Below are 10,808 nucleotides of genomic sequence, written 5' to 3' on the forward strand. Positions count from 1 at the left end.
TTTAGGCAGTCTATAGACTGTTCACAGACTTTTGTGTATCAAGTCTATAGGCTTACTATAGACAAGTCCTATAGACTAGTATATAGACAATACAAATCCTAATGACAGCCTACGGACATTTTATAGATTTTTGGCCATGCACTTTTAGGAGACTTGTCTATGGACTATGGATAGAAAAAGGAGATAGGTCTAGAGGCAACAGAGTCAATAAGAAGTCTATAGATATTCTACACGCCATTTTTATAAGGGTAGAAAGGACAACGGCGTGAATTACGCGATGTCTAACCAAGAACGGTGGGTGACCCTAATGGTCACGAAGAAGCGAGCTCTATTTTCGGACCCTTAACGGTCTTGGCCGCAAGTTCGAAGGCGGGAACAGCGTGACCCCAAGCATTGCACTAGCAAGCCCAGTGCTCTCTGCCTGTCCATGAGCGGCGACACTCGGCAGCTCGCGGCGCTGCTCCCACCGTGCTAAAGCGCCGCGAGGTAAACAATCTTCGGCTGAAGAGATTCGCCGAAGCGCGCCGCTTCATTCCTCAAGCGGCCTCCTCCCTCCACGTCGTGGACATCTGCGCTTTCCTTTGGCCGCCCTTCCCACTGCGTGCTTTTTTTTTCTCTCGCCTCTCCTTCTCCTCCTTTTCTTTTCTTTTCGCCTCGCTTTTCAGCTGCCCGTTCCTTGAGGCCTGTGTCCAGCGCGTGGCCTCGGGGCTCTAAGTCCACGACACCCTGCTCTTTGCTCTTCCGTCAGGAAGAGCAGGCGCGCGCCATTTGTTTGAAGAAAAAAAGAACTAGCCAGAAGAGACAAAAAGTGATGGCTGCGAAGGCCTTTCATGCAGCCCACATACCCGATTTGATTGAAAGAGGGCGAGGGAGGCAGAGTAGTTGGAAAAAGAAAAAAAACAGCGAAAAGGAGTTTGATTCGACGTTTGTTGGATTTGCTGTCTACGCGTGCCACTTTCGCAGCATTTATATTTTCCCCATGACTGCGAGCGAAGCTACTAGCGTTGTTTCTGCCGGCGTGTGAGAGAAATGCACGAAGAGCGCGACGACTTTACATCATTGCTTGGTCGTTGCCGTAATTGCTTTTGTCGTCTCTGGTCGCTCTCTACGGCTTTAGCAGCTGTACCGCTCGCCCTTGCCAGCACATAAGGGTCCGGGGGCTTCAAAGTCCGCGCGGGAGAAAAAGAAAACACCATTCCCTTCTTTTGTTCGTTGTTTTTATTCCTTATTTCATTTAATTCCTCTGGAGGCGTGCTATTTTTGCCCCAAAACTGCCGCTGTACCATGGAGTCCGCAAAGTAGCGGCTCTCAGAAATCTGCTTTTCCAGGGCGGAACCCAGTCAGGCCATTCCCGCTCCGCGCAGGGGCGCACTCAGAGGGCACTCGCGGAGCCAGGGATTCGTCGGGGCAGGCTGACACTCCTGGCCGCTCAAACAAGATTCACCGAACGCTGGTCCTCTCCTTCGTTCGGTTCGTCTTATTCTCGCCAGTGATTTTCCCTGCTTCTCCCAGAGTGCATCGGCCCGGGATAACGCCAAAGGCTGAGTGCATTTTAGTTTCGCCTGTTTCGACTCGCAAAAGATATAGACGTGCCGGCGTTAGATTTTTTTTCCTCGAAATGCTTTGTATAAAGCTCTAATAAAGTAGATTTGAAACAAAAAAAGTACTAATAAATATGCGCCCTTGTTTCTAACACATTTATACAAAGGTGCCGCCAGGAATTAACATGGACGTGTGAGTGCGGGGTAGGTTAAGCTCGTTTATGAAACGACTCGAGTAGAATTTGTGCGTAAATAAAATTTAGTTTCTCCGGTCGTAGTCAAAACAGTCCACTGCTCCGACGACGCGAGCGCTTTCTCGCAAGCTTTTAAAAAATGCCGCCTTCGTCCATTGCAGAAGCGCTCCGGGAGTAGTGAGCACAGCTTCGCGCTGATCTCCCAAAGGGTGACGGACTTTCTGTCACCGCTCCGTGTAGAAAGGCGTTTCAGATTATACTCCGCTGGTTGTATGGGAACTTGCGCGTAGAGTTGAGGGTGCATATACTCACGGTGTCCGCGGAGTCGGATCTCGGAGCCATTTTGGATGGAAGCTATTTTTCGCTTAAATCGTGCCCACAACTCAATTCATGTTGGTTAAATTTATGTAGTATCTAACGAAAGTTTGAAAACCATTCTTTTGATCCCATTTTTGTGCTGCGTATTATCCTGGCAGGTAGGTGCAAAGCACAGTTTGATTTACTGTTTTTTTTCTCCGTACAATAAGCAGTTATGTCACGTTTTCTGCAACCCGCTGTACTATGATATTGGCTGTATAAATTTACCGTTTTGTCTAGTAGCGCACTTAGCCGACCGTGTGAAGGAGACGGCCCGGAACGACCGTTGGCAGTCGTTAGTCTGTTGGAGTTCGATGTACAGACGTTTGCCGAGCCCATGAGACTCCTGCCAATGCGAAAAATGCCCACGACATTTATTCCGCCTCATAGCCCAAGGTCTGCTCTTGAGAGCCAAAAAGAAAAAAAAACAGTCAGAAGGACTAAGAAAGAACTAACAACGGGCCGCCGTAGCTACAAAGCATATCACATAAGTGGAAAAGACCGGTCGACCGAAGTTGCCGGCCGGAGCTATTTTGCAAGACATGCACAGCAGTGAAAGGCAGGAACCGGTTGATCGCTCATAATCATAAAATATCTATATAAAAGGTACTGCCTTGGCGTAGCCGACATTAAAGCCAAAAGGGAATGTGCTTTAGGGTCTCTTCAATGAGGCGTTAATCAGGACTGGTATTGATGTTAATCCTGCACTGCGCTGCTACATTAGAAGCTCTGTTTCAGGTTTAGACAGTTGCAGTGCTATCGCCTTGAGAAGTGATAATTTATAGGTCATGCGCGCTGTGCGATGTCAATGCCCGTTAAAGAACCCCAGGTGGACGAAATTATTCGAACTCTCCACTACGGCGTCCCTTATAGCCTGAGTCGTTTTGGGACTTTAAATCCCGTAAACCAACCAATCATTTATAGAGGAGACCGCGATGAAACGGGGGAGAATGCTCAAAGTATCACGTAATGATGATGAGGAGGCATTGAAAAGCCAAGAAAAATGATATCCTTCGACGCAGAACCGTATCATCATGAAAGCTAACGATAACTTGGTAAACAGAATAAAACCAATGTAACCTGGAACAAAACCGTGCATAAAAATATGGCCATATTTGTAAAATAAAAAAGAAAACTTTAAAAATAAGGAAAAGAAAATTGTAGGCACGTTAACAGTCTAGAGGAGTCTTCACTGCAAGCTAAACCAGCCTGTTTCTTCGTTTGTGTAGCCCTTGAGCTAAGCAGCCTGAATCCTTTTTTTTTTTTTTGTTACTGTCAAGCGGATCGATGATATGCTCACGAATTTTTCCTCAGTCTGTGCAATTTCCGCAGTTTCAACCATGTTTAGCGTGAGTAGCTCGCGCCTCGCAACCAGGGTTTGAGCTAAGTAGCCCTCAGTACCTGGGCGCACGTGATAGTCATGTTCCTTTAGAGGCTTGCTGATTCACCTGCCGGTCTGCCAGTGTATAGCAACTACTGCCCGCTATGGGTATTTAGTAAGCGACATCTTCACAGCTCCTGAAAAAGCCAGTTTTGTTACTTTTTGTCGACCCAAGTACGTGTCAGCAGTTAAATAAGTAAGTCTATTAAAATATTTCTTGGCCATTGTTGGACAGGCTGAAAGACCAATAGAAATACGCCGTTTCCAGTTTATTAATGCACTGTAAGCAACCCGACCCTCCAAACATCCTTTGCCCGGTACGGAGGTATTCTTATGTCTTGTATCTTTTTTCTTGTGCCTAGTCATGTCTTGTAATGGGCTTTTGTATCTTGGGGGCTCAGGACCACTCAGGAGCTGGCCTGAGGCGGCAGGTGTTTATATTTACTGAGGTGAAATTACATCTCATTCAGGGGCCAGAATTCTCATATTCTTAAGGCTCTTCTCAGTGTTCTTTTTAACTTCTCATAAGTTGCTAAAGCTCTTGTAACTTTGTATTCACTTTAAAAAACAGATGCGCTTTATAATTCACTCACTTACTGGTGCCATTCTTCGCTTAATATCTGCAAGAAGAAACTCAGAAAGCTTTCATCGCAAAAAAAGTCAACTGTAATGCATGTCAGTACCGTTAGTTGTTGGGCTAGTTGGTATCGTCGATTTAAGTTCATAGTTTTCCAGCGCAACGACACAAAGCCAAAAATAGAAGAAGGACGAAACAGAGTGCTGATTTTTACACACAGATTAAATCCTCCAGGCGAGCGCAGGCGCACACCGCACAGGGGAAAACAGAACCGCATCACACCTTTATCGCAAAAACAGCGAAAGAAGCGTCTTTTCTGCGTTATATAATGCAACTGAAGCATCGCTAACAGATTGTGAACCGGTGTTTTTTTTAATATAATACTCTTCTATCGTTTCACAAGTGGTTTGTAATCTTTTGCTATGAATCTTCATGCTTGAAAATCTCGCTGTACAATCCTTGCGAGTACTACAGAGCTCGACAAGTTTGGCACCTTCCCCATTCTTCAGATCTCTTGCGTGCTCCCTGAGCCGGTCGTTGACGCAACGCCCTGTCTGCCCGATATACGACATGGCCGACACGTCAAGAGCATAACGCCACGCCAGTGGCGCATTGCGCCAAACGGTTCCAGTGCCTCTTTTTACAGCTCGTTTTGTTTTTGTTCTCACCGGTGATGCGTCGGGCCAACTGGCCAAGCTTCTACGGGGCTGAAAAAACTAGAGGCACGTCGTGCCGGTTCGCCACCTTTTTGAGGCCATGGGAGATTATGTGCATGTAACGCGTAACTCCAGGTCTTACTTTATACTGTGGAGGGCATATTGCCTTCTTATCAGCTCCGGGTCTCATCTTATTCAGGAGCGTTTCTGCCAAAGCCAATGCATGGTAGAAAGTGTTGGCAAAATATCGTTTCATCTAGTTGCATTTCGCCTTATCTTATTGTCTCGGTGCCTACTATGTTTGTGTTATTGTTTTAATTTTCCAAAATTTACGTATCCACAACTCACCGCTAGTTTATTTTCTCTTTTCATTCAAAAGACTTGTGGCTGCACCCAACTGCTTACAGAAGCGAAACAGGTCATGCGATCGGGAGCATTTACATGTACACCCCCCGTAAAAAGTACACAGCCCAAGGGGTTTGCTTGTGATGTCTGCAGCATGCCTCGTTATGCATCCTCAGCGACCGCAATCCCTCGAAAGAGTAATGGCTTTGCGCCCTCAATGCTGCCATGATTGGGACATCTTGATGTGCTAGGGAGCGAAGCTAAGCTTCTTAGAAGCAAACCCCTTGTCCTGTATACTTTTGAATGGGACTGTACATAGCGTGAAATGTTCTTGTCGCTAGTACTACAGCAGCCTCATGACAGCGACATATGGCGCCACTCCATTGCGAAAGCCACGTGGATAAAGAGCCATCCCTACGTGGTGGTCCTTGTGCGTCTCTTCCTAGCGCGTTTTTTCTCCCTCCTTTTCTCCGTTCCTTCTGTCTTCGTTAAGCCACTCACACTCCCGAACTTATGTCGTCAAAAGATTTGTAGTCCTTGTAATATTTAATAACGAATTTAAGAAGGCAGAAGGTAGCTTTTTTGCAATAAACATCATATTGCAGTGAAGCCTGTTCTAAAGGAACAGAGACAAAGTGTTCGGGTGTTCGTTTTTTTTCTTTTTTTGTCTTGAGAGAGGCCTACGGTCCTATTAATCATGAAGATAGCGTTAATTAATAATTGCATACGATTTTATGTTCACAGTTTTAGTCTTTGTTGCCGCCGGCGCTTATGTACACCTTGACGTCTCAATCCTACGGCCAGCCTAGACTACCCCATTCCTGATGACGGCGCTGCCGGCGAGCACTGGCTGTTCCTGTGAACAACCACTGGGTCCGATGACGTCCCAATAATTGGGTCAAGTGCACCTTGAGGCCACTGGATGCGGGTGGAAATGACGAGCGGCTCCTCGGACAGCATTCAAAATCATATTAAATTATGTTCCACTCAACGCCTGCGACTTAAACTTGCTGAAGGCATCTTCTTAGGCCCATGGAGCAAATATCGTTTCTTTTAATTCGAAATTTTATGTCTCTACCCCTTTAAAGAGAGTCAAGCATTTGAGTGCGAGGAGTGCTCGGCCAATTTTTTGTTCCGGAAATGTGATTTTCAAAGCGAGAGATACTTATGGGACAAATTCTTACGGGATGCTAATTAGACATGGCTCTCTTAACAGAATGAAAGTTGGTAGAGAAGGGTAAGGCTGTGTAGCCTGAGTCTAGCAGAGAAGGCGTTTGGAAACGCCACGCGAATCCGCAAAAAGCTATGCAGCAGGCACATGCACCACAGCTCTTGCTGTGCTTAGCACATTACGCGACATAGCACAAATTATCACTTTTTTATAAAATTTTATGGAATGTAGAGATTGAAACGGACCTTCGGAATGCCCCATCTCTTCAGGAGTGTTCCACTTTCGGATATACTCCTCACCAGCACCGGTGCACTTTCACGACTGGATTACTGCTTTCGCGGACAGCCTTATGTGGCAATGTGGTGGAAGTTAGCAACGGGAAGCGACAGTTTCCACGAGTGTGCTGTTCACATGTGCTCACGAGCAAACCAATTAGGTCTGGAAGCTGACAGCTCAAGCTCGTAGCTTTCCACTGCATAGCCACAAAAAATTTGTCCGCTAATATGTTCTGCATGCCGGCGTAGACGAATGAGGGCGCCTATTCTGCTTCCCCGGTCTTTCCATCCGAATCTCGCGCCATCGGCTTTCGGTCTATTTCTCAAGATGGAGAATCATGTGAAGGGTACGTACTTTGCGCCCCATGGAAAGGCTGCCGATGCAGTTCGTCGCTGACGTCATGAACAGTCGCCCTCATTCCTTTGTGATGACGTGCAGAGAATAGTGTACCGGGTGGTAGCAGAGTTCCATCTCCGCTATTAGGACAGTCCTAAAAAAATCATTCGTTCCTAGGAAAGAAAGACGTCATTCTAAGATTTCATTTGCATCTGGCATATTTCAATTCTGTAGTTTGACAGAAATGTCGGAACCCAGGAGGGTTGTTAGCTTTGCAATGCATTGCTACAAAGGAGATCTCGTAGCAGTTAATTGTGACGCATTAAAGGCAATGCATCAACCATGCAAACGCAGAAACTGTCTGAGGAAGGTAAAAGTCAGTGTCGTGAAATTAAGCGAAAAAAAAAGGATTATTAGAACTCTCTCCAAGAGGGGCAAAAATGATTGTGTGGTCGCATACCCAATAACCCTCGTCAGTAGCTTGCTGGCCTTTTCATGTACGCTTCTGCAGTTCCGAAACCGTCGCCATGTGGCACGCGGTGTCGGCGCCATGTTTCTTGCATGTCTAGAGGGTAACGCTCCTGAAGATTGTTCTGCTTCCTGTTACGTACATTTCTTCGTTGTTGGCGTGATTTCTCTCTCGCTTGCTTTGGCTCCCGCCTTGTCATTCTCTCCGGATCGCTATCGATTTCTCGGGTGAGCGGTGACAGTCCTGCGAAGAACCAAAAATAGAAACTAGTCGTTCTTGACGCCATATGGTTTTCTCGCACGCCAAACGTGTCTGGCTGAATCGCGGCAAAAGACGCTGTTCGCGAGTTCCTTTTCTGTGCGTCGCGGGCGGCAGCGTCAGGTGCGCTACCTACCTGAGGAGTGATGAGCTTTCTCCACTTGACACCTTCGACGAAACGTCTTCACTATGCCTCGCGGACATACAAGCCACAGAGGAACGACAAAAAAAGGGGGGGGGGTGGAGGGGGGATGTAGGCTCGCAAAAGAGGCGTATTTCTCCACTTGGGAAGCGCGTTGAAAGCGGCTTACGCGTTCTTAGCGAGATATGAAGAAGGAGGCGCAGTTTCCACTATTTTTCCTCAGTAGCACATTGAGTCCCGCGGGCGTATTACGTAGGTACGCACGCGCTGAAATAAGCCCCTAGCAAACATTTCTGCTATGAATTGCCTGAGTCCTACCTGATACCTGATAATGATGGAACTAACGTCGTTGTGGGGCATATCGCTCTTCGAACCTCCTGAGGCCAAAGGTAAGGACACAGTCCGCAAAAGCGACGATAGAGAGGATAAAGAGAATCTGCGCCGACGCTGCGAATTCATTGTTAATTCATAAACAGTTTGCGCCGTTAAGCAGCTTACGGTTACGCAACATTTGTGAGCTTCGTGGCTGCACTGGGCCCTTCCGGTGGCACTTGCTGGCCGGTTGGTTCTGCTTCTTTTGATTTTTGATTTTTTAAAGCCAAGTAAAATGAATCATAACGTTGTCTCGCCCTCTTCTTTCCTTGGGCACCTGCGAAGTGCCAACCTACTGGAAATGGGTCCACTGGGGCCACGAGATATTTTGAAGAATTCTCGCTATTTCTGACAACTCTTTCGCTATCAACAACGTTGTCCGGAATTAAGGATTCTGCGTACCTTCAATATATCGGTAGATGCCTCCTGAGCGATAGTGTAAGTCGAAGTATGTTCAAAAACTTTGACGTATCCCTGCATGCTTCTAGAGTTGACAAACCAGAAGCCGCAACTCTTAGTTTCTTTTTTTTTCGGTTCCACGCTAACGGCAGTCATTGCCACGGACATGTTCTCATCTGAAGTGAGAAGATCGTCCAGCGTTCGTTAAGTTGCTGAGTGAGAGCAACAGGAACCACTCACAAATTGCGACACTTATTTGGTTCGGATATTTCAACAGCGCATACTAGACACGAACAGAAGGACGAGAAAACAAAGAAACACGAGCGCTCAACTCGTGTCCAGTTCAGCGCTCGTGTGTCTTTGTTTTATCGCCCTTCTGTTCGTGTCTAGCATGCGCTGTTGAAATATCATGCAAAACCAACTAGCCCGTCAGCTTACCCTGCTCAAGTACATTTCGTCTTGCGGACAATTGAACTTCGAAGCGCTAGTTAGCATATATGAAGTAGGAGTACTAGTTCGAGCGAGAACTGTTAACGAATAACAAGCTGGCAGTTACGATTTCAAAAGAAGCATCGATTCAATAAACTAGTTTAGATGAGGAAGAGTACTGATGTCCTCGCTGGCATTTTGCTTTACGAGATGAGGGGCTCGGGTTTCAACATTTTCCGACAGAGGGCGGTCCTCGAAAAAATTTTGAACGGTTAACTGTGTGGGTCTCCCGCACTCCTATGACTCACAGTAAAAGGGCACGCGTGCTTTGGTGCACGTATCCTCTTTGTCCGGGTGCGAGCTAGTGGACGCAGCTGAAACAATGCTACGCACAACCGGGAGGTTCTTCACCGAGCGCCATCAACACGCACGATACAGTCCCACGGTTTCCGGCTAAGGAGCTCCATCTAGAGACAAAGAGCAGAAATTTGATGAGAATGGATACGAGTGCAATTCAAAGCGTTCATTCTCATCCGTACTGTAGTGCAACGATTTAGAGCTGCATATTAAGGCGATATAGCGTTAAGGAGACCATGTCGCAGAAAAGCCGGCGTCGGCGTCTTTGACCGTGAGCGAAAAATCCACGAACAATCACCAGAGAAGCAACGTAGGTGGCAGGCGGGTCACCTAGGTCACGTGACATTGTGTCGTCATCACAACCAGCCAAGCGGATTGTGAGCAAACTGCCAAGCGTGGCAGGTGGCTGTTAAATTAATAATCAGTAGCGAGAGATTGCTCGGGAAGAGCAACCTGGGTCGCACAAGCCCCTCCAGAGGCAGCACCTGCCAGCGCAGGGCAGTGGCGCATCGCTGAACTGCAGCACTACGGCGTCAGGAGTGGTATGGGAACTTCCAGGGATCTATGAATGTAATGTAAAGAACGACTAATTCCGCATACATAGACTTTAACCAATTAATTCTACGGCATCTTACCCTTAAGGCAGAACTTAAGTGTCCCCTCCAGTTTTTTTGAAACCCCGTGGCTGTGTGTTTAGGTTGCGATCCTTGATGCTTTGTTGCGGATTTCGCGGTTTACAATGCTGTGAGACAAGACAGAAGTTGTAGGGTACTGAACCATTGGGAGAACGGAATTACACAAAGTTAAAACCTCGTAAATGACATACCGGCTTTTTTGGATGTGTGTTCCCTTTTAGGTTGCATATTGACACGCTTTTGAGCCGAAATCTCCGTTTAAAATGTAGCCACAGGTGCTGAATGGCCGTACCGGAAGTTGGGATACTGTACCATTGAGACATCGGAATTACGCATCGGAGATGGTTGGGTGCGAGCGCTGTTGTGGCTTGGAGACGATGCCCGTAGGCATCGTAGTTCTGGTGGCCCGGCCTAGTCACCCAGACGCTCCTGGACCGTGCCTGGTAGGAGCGGCGTCTTTCCAGGCCCCATAGCGATGGCCCACCGGTGGCCATCAACGAGGCGAAGACTGGAGCGCTACCCGAGAAAGGGGGGGGGGGGAGGGGGGACGGTGGCCAAAGACCCTTTTCTCAAACATGTCGCCCCAAAGAAGGCGACCTGCAGGTCGGGGGAAAGCTTGTGTCCATTAGAAAGTGGGTGGGTACCCGGCGGCACTAGGCATCGAACCCAGCACCTCCCAAATGCAAGGCGGATGCTCTACCACAAGACCATTACTTCGGTTTAATAAAGGGCCACAAGTGGGCTTCTACTGCACGAGGCGGATTTAGGGTTGCTTGACGGCGGAACTTGTATCTGATCCGTCAAGGCAACGGTTTGGTCCAGGACCCTTTTCCCAAGCATCTCACCCTAGACGAGCCGAGCACCAGGCGGGGGAAATCTTGTACCCATTAAAGAAACAGTGGGTACCCGGCGG

The sequence above is a fragment of the Amblyomma americanum genome, chromosome 1, assembly GCF_052857255.1.
Source record: "Amblyomma americanum isolate KBUSLIRL-KWMA chromosome 1, ASM5285725v1, whole genome shotgun sequence".
Taxonomy (NCBI): domain Eukaryota; kingdom Metazoa; phylum Arthropoda; class Arachnida; order Ixodida; family Ixodidae; genus Amblyomma; species Amblyomma americanum.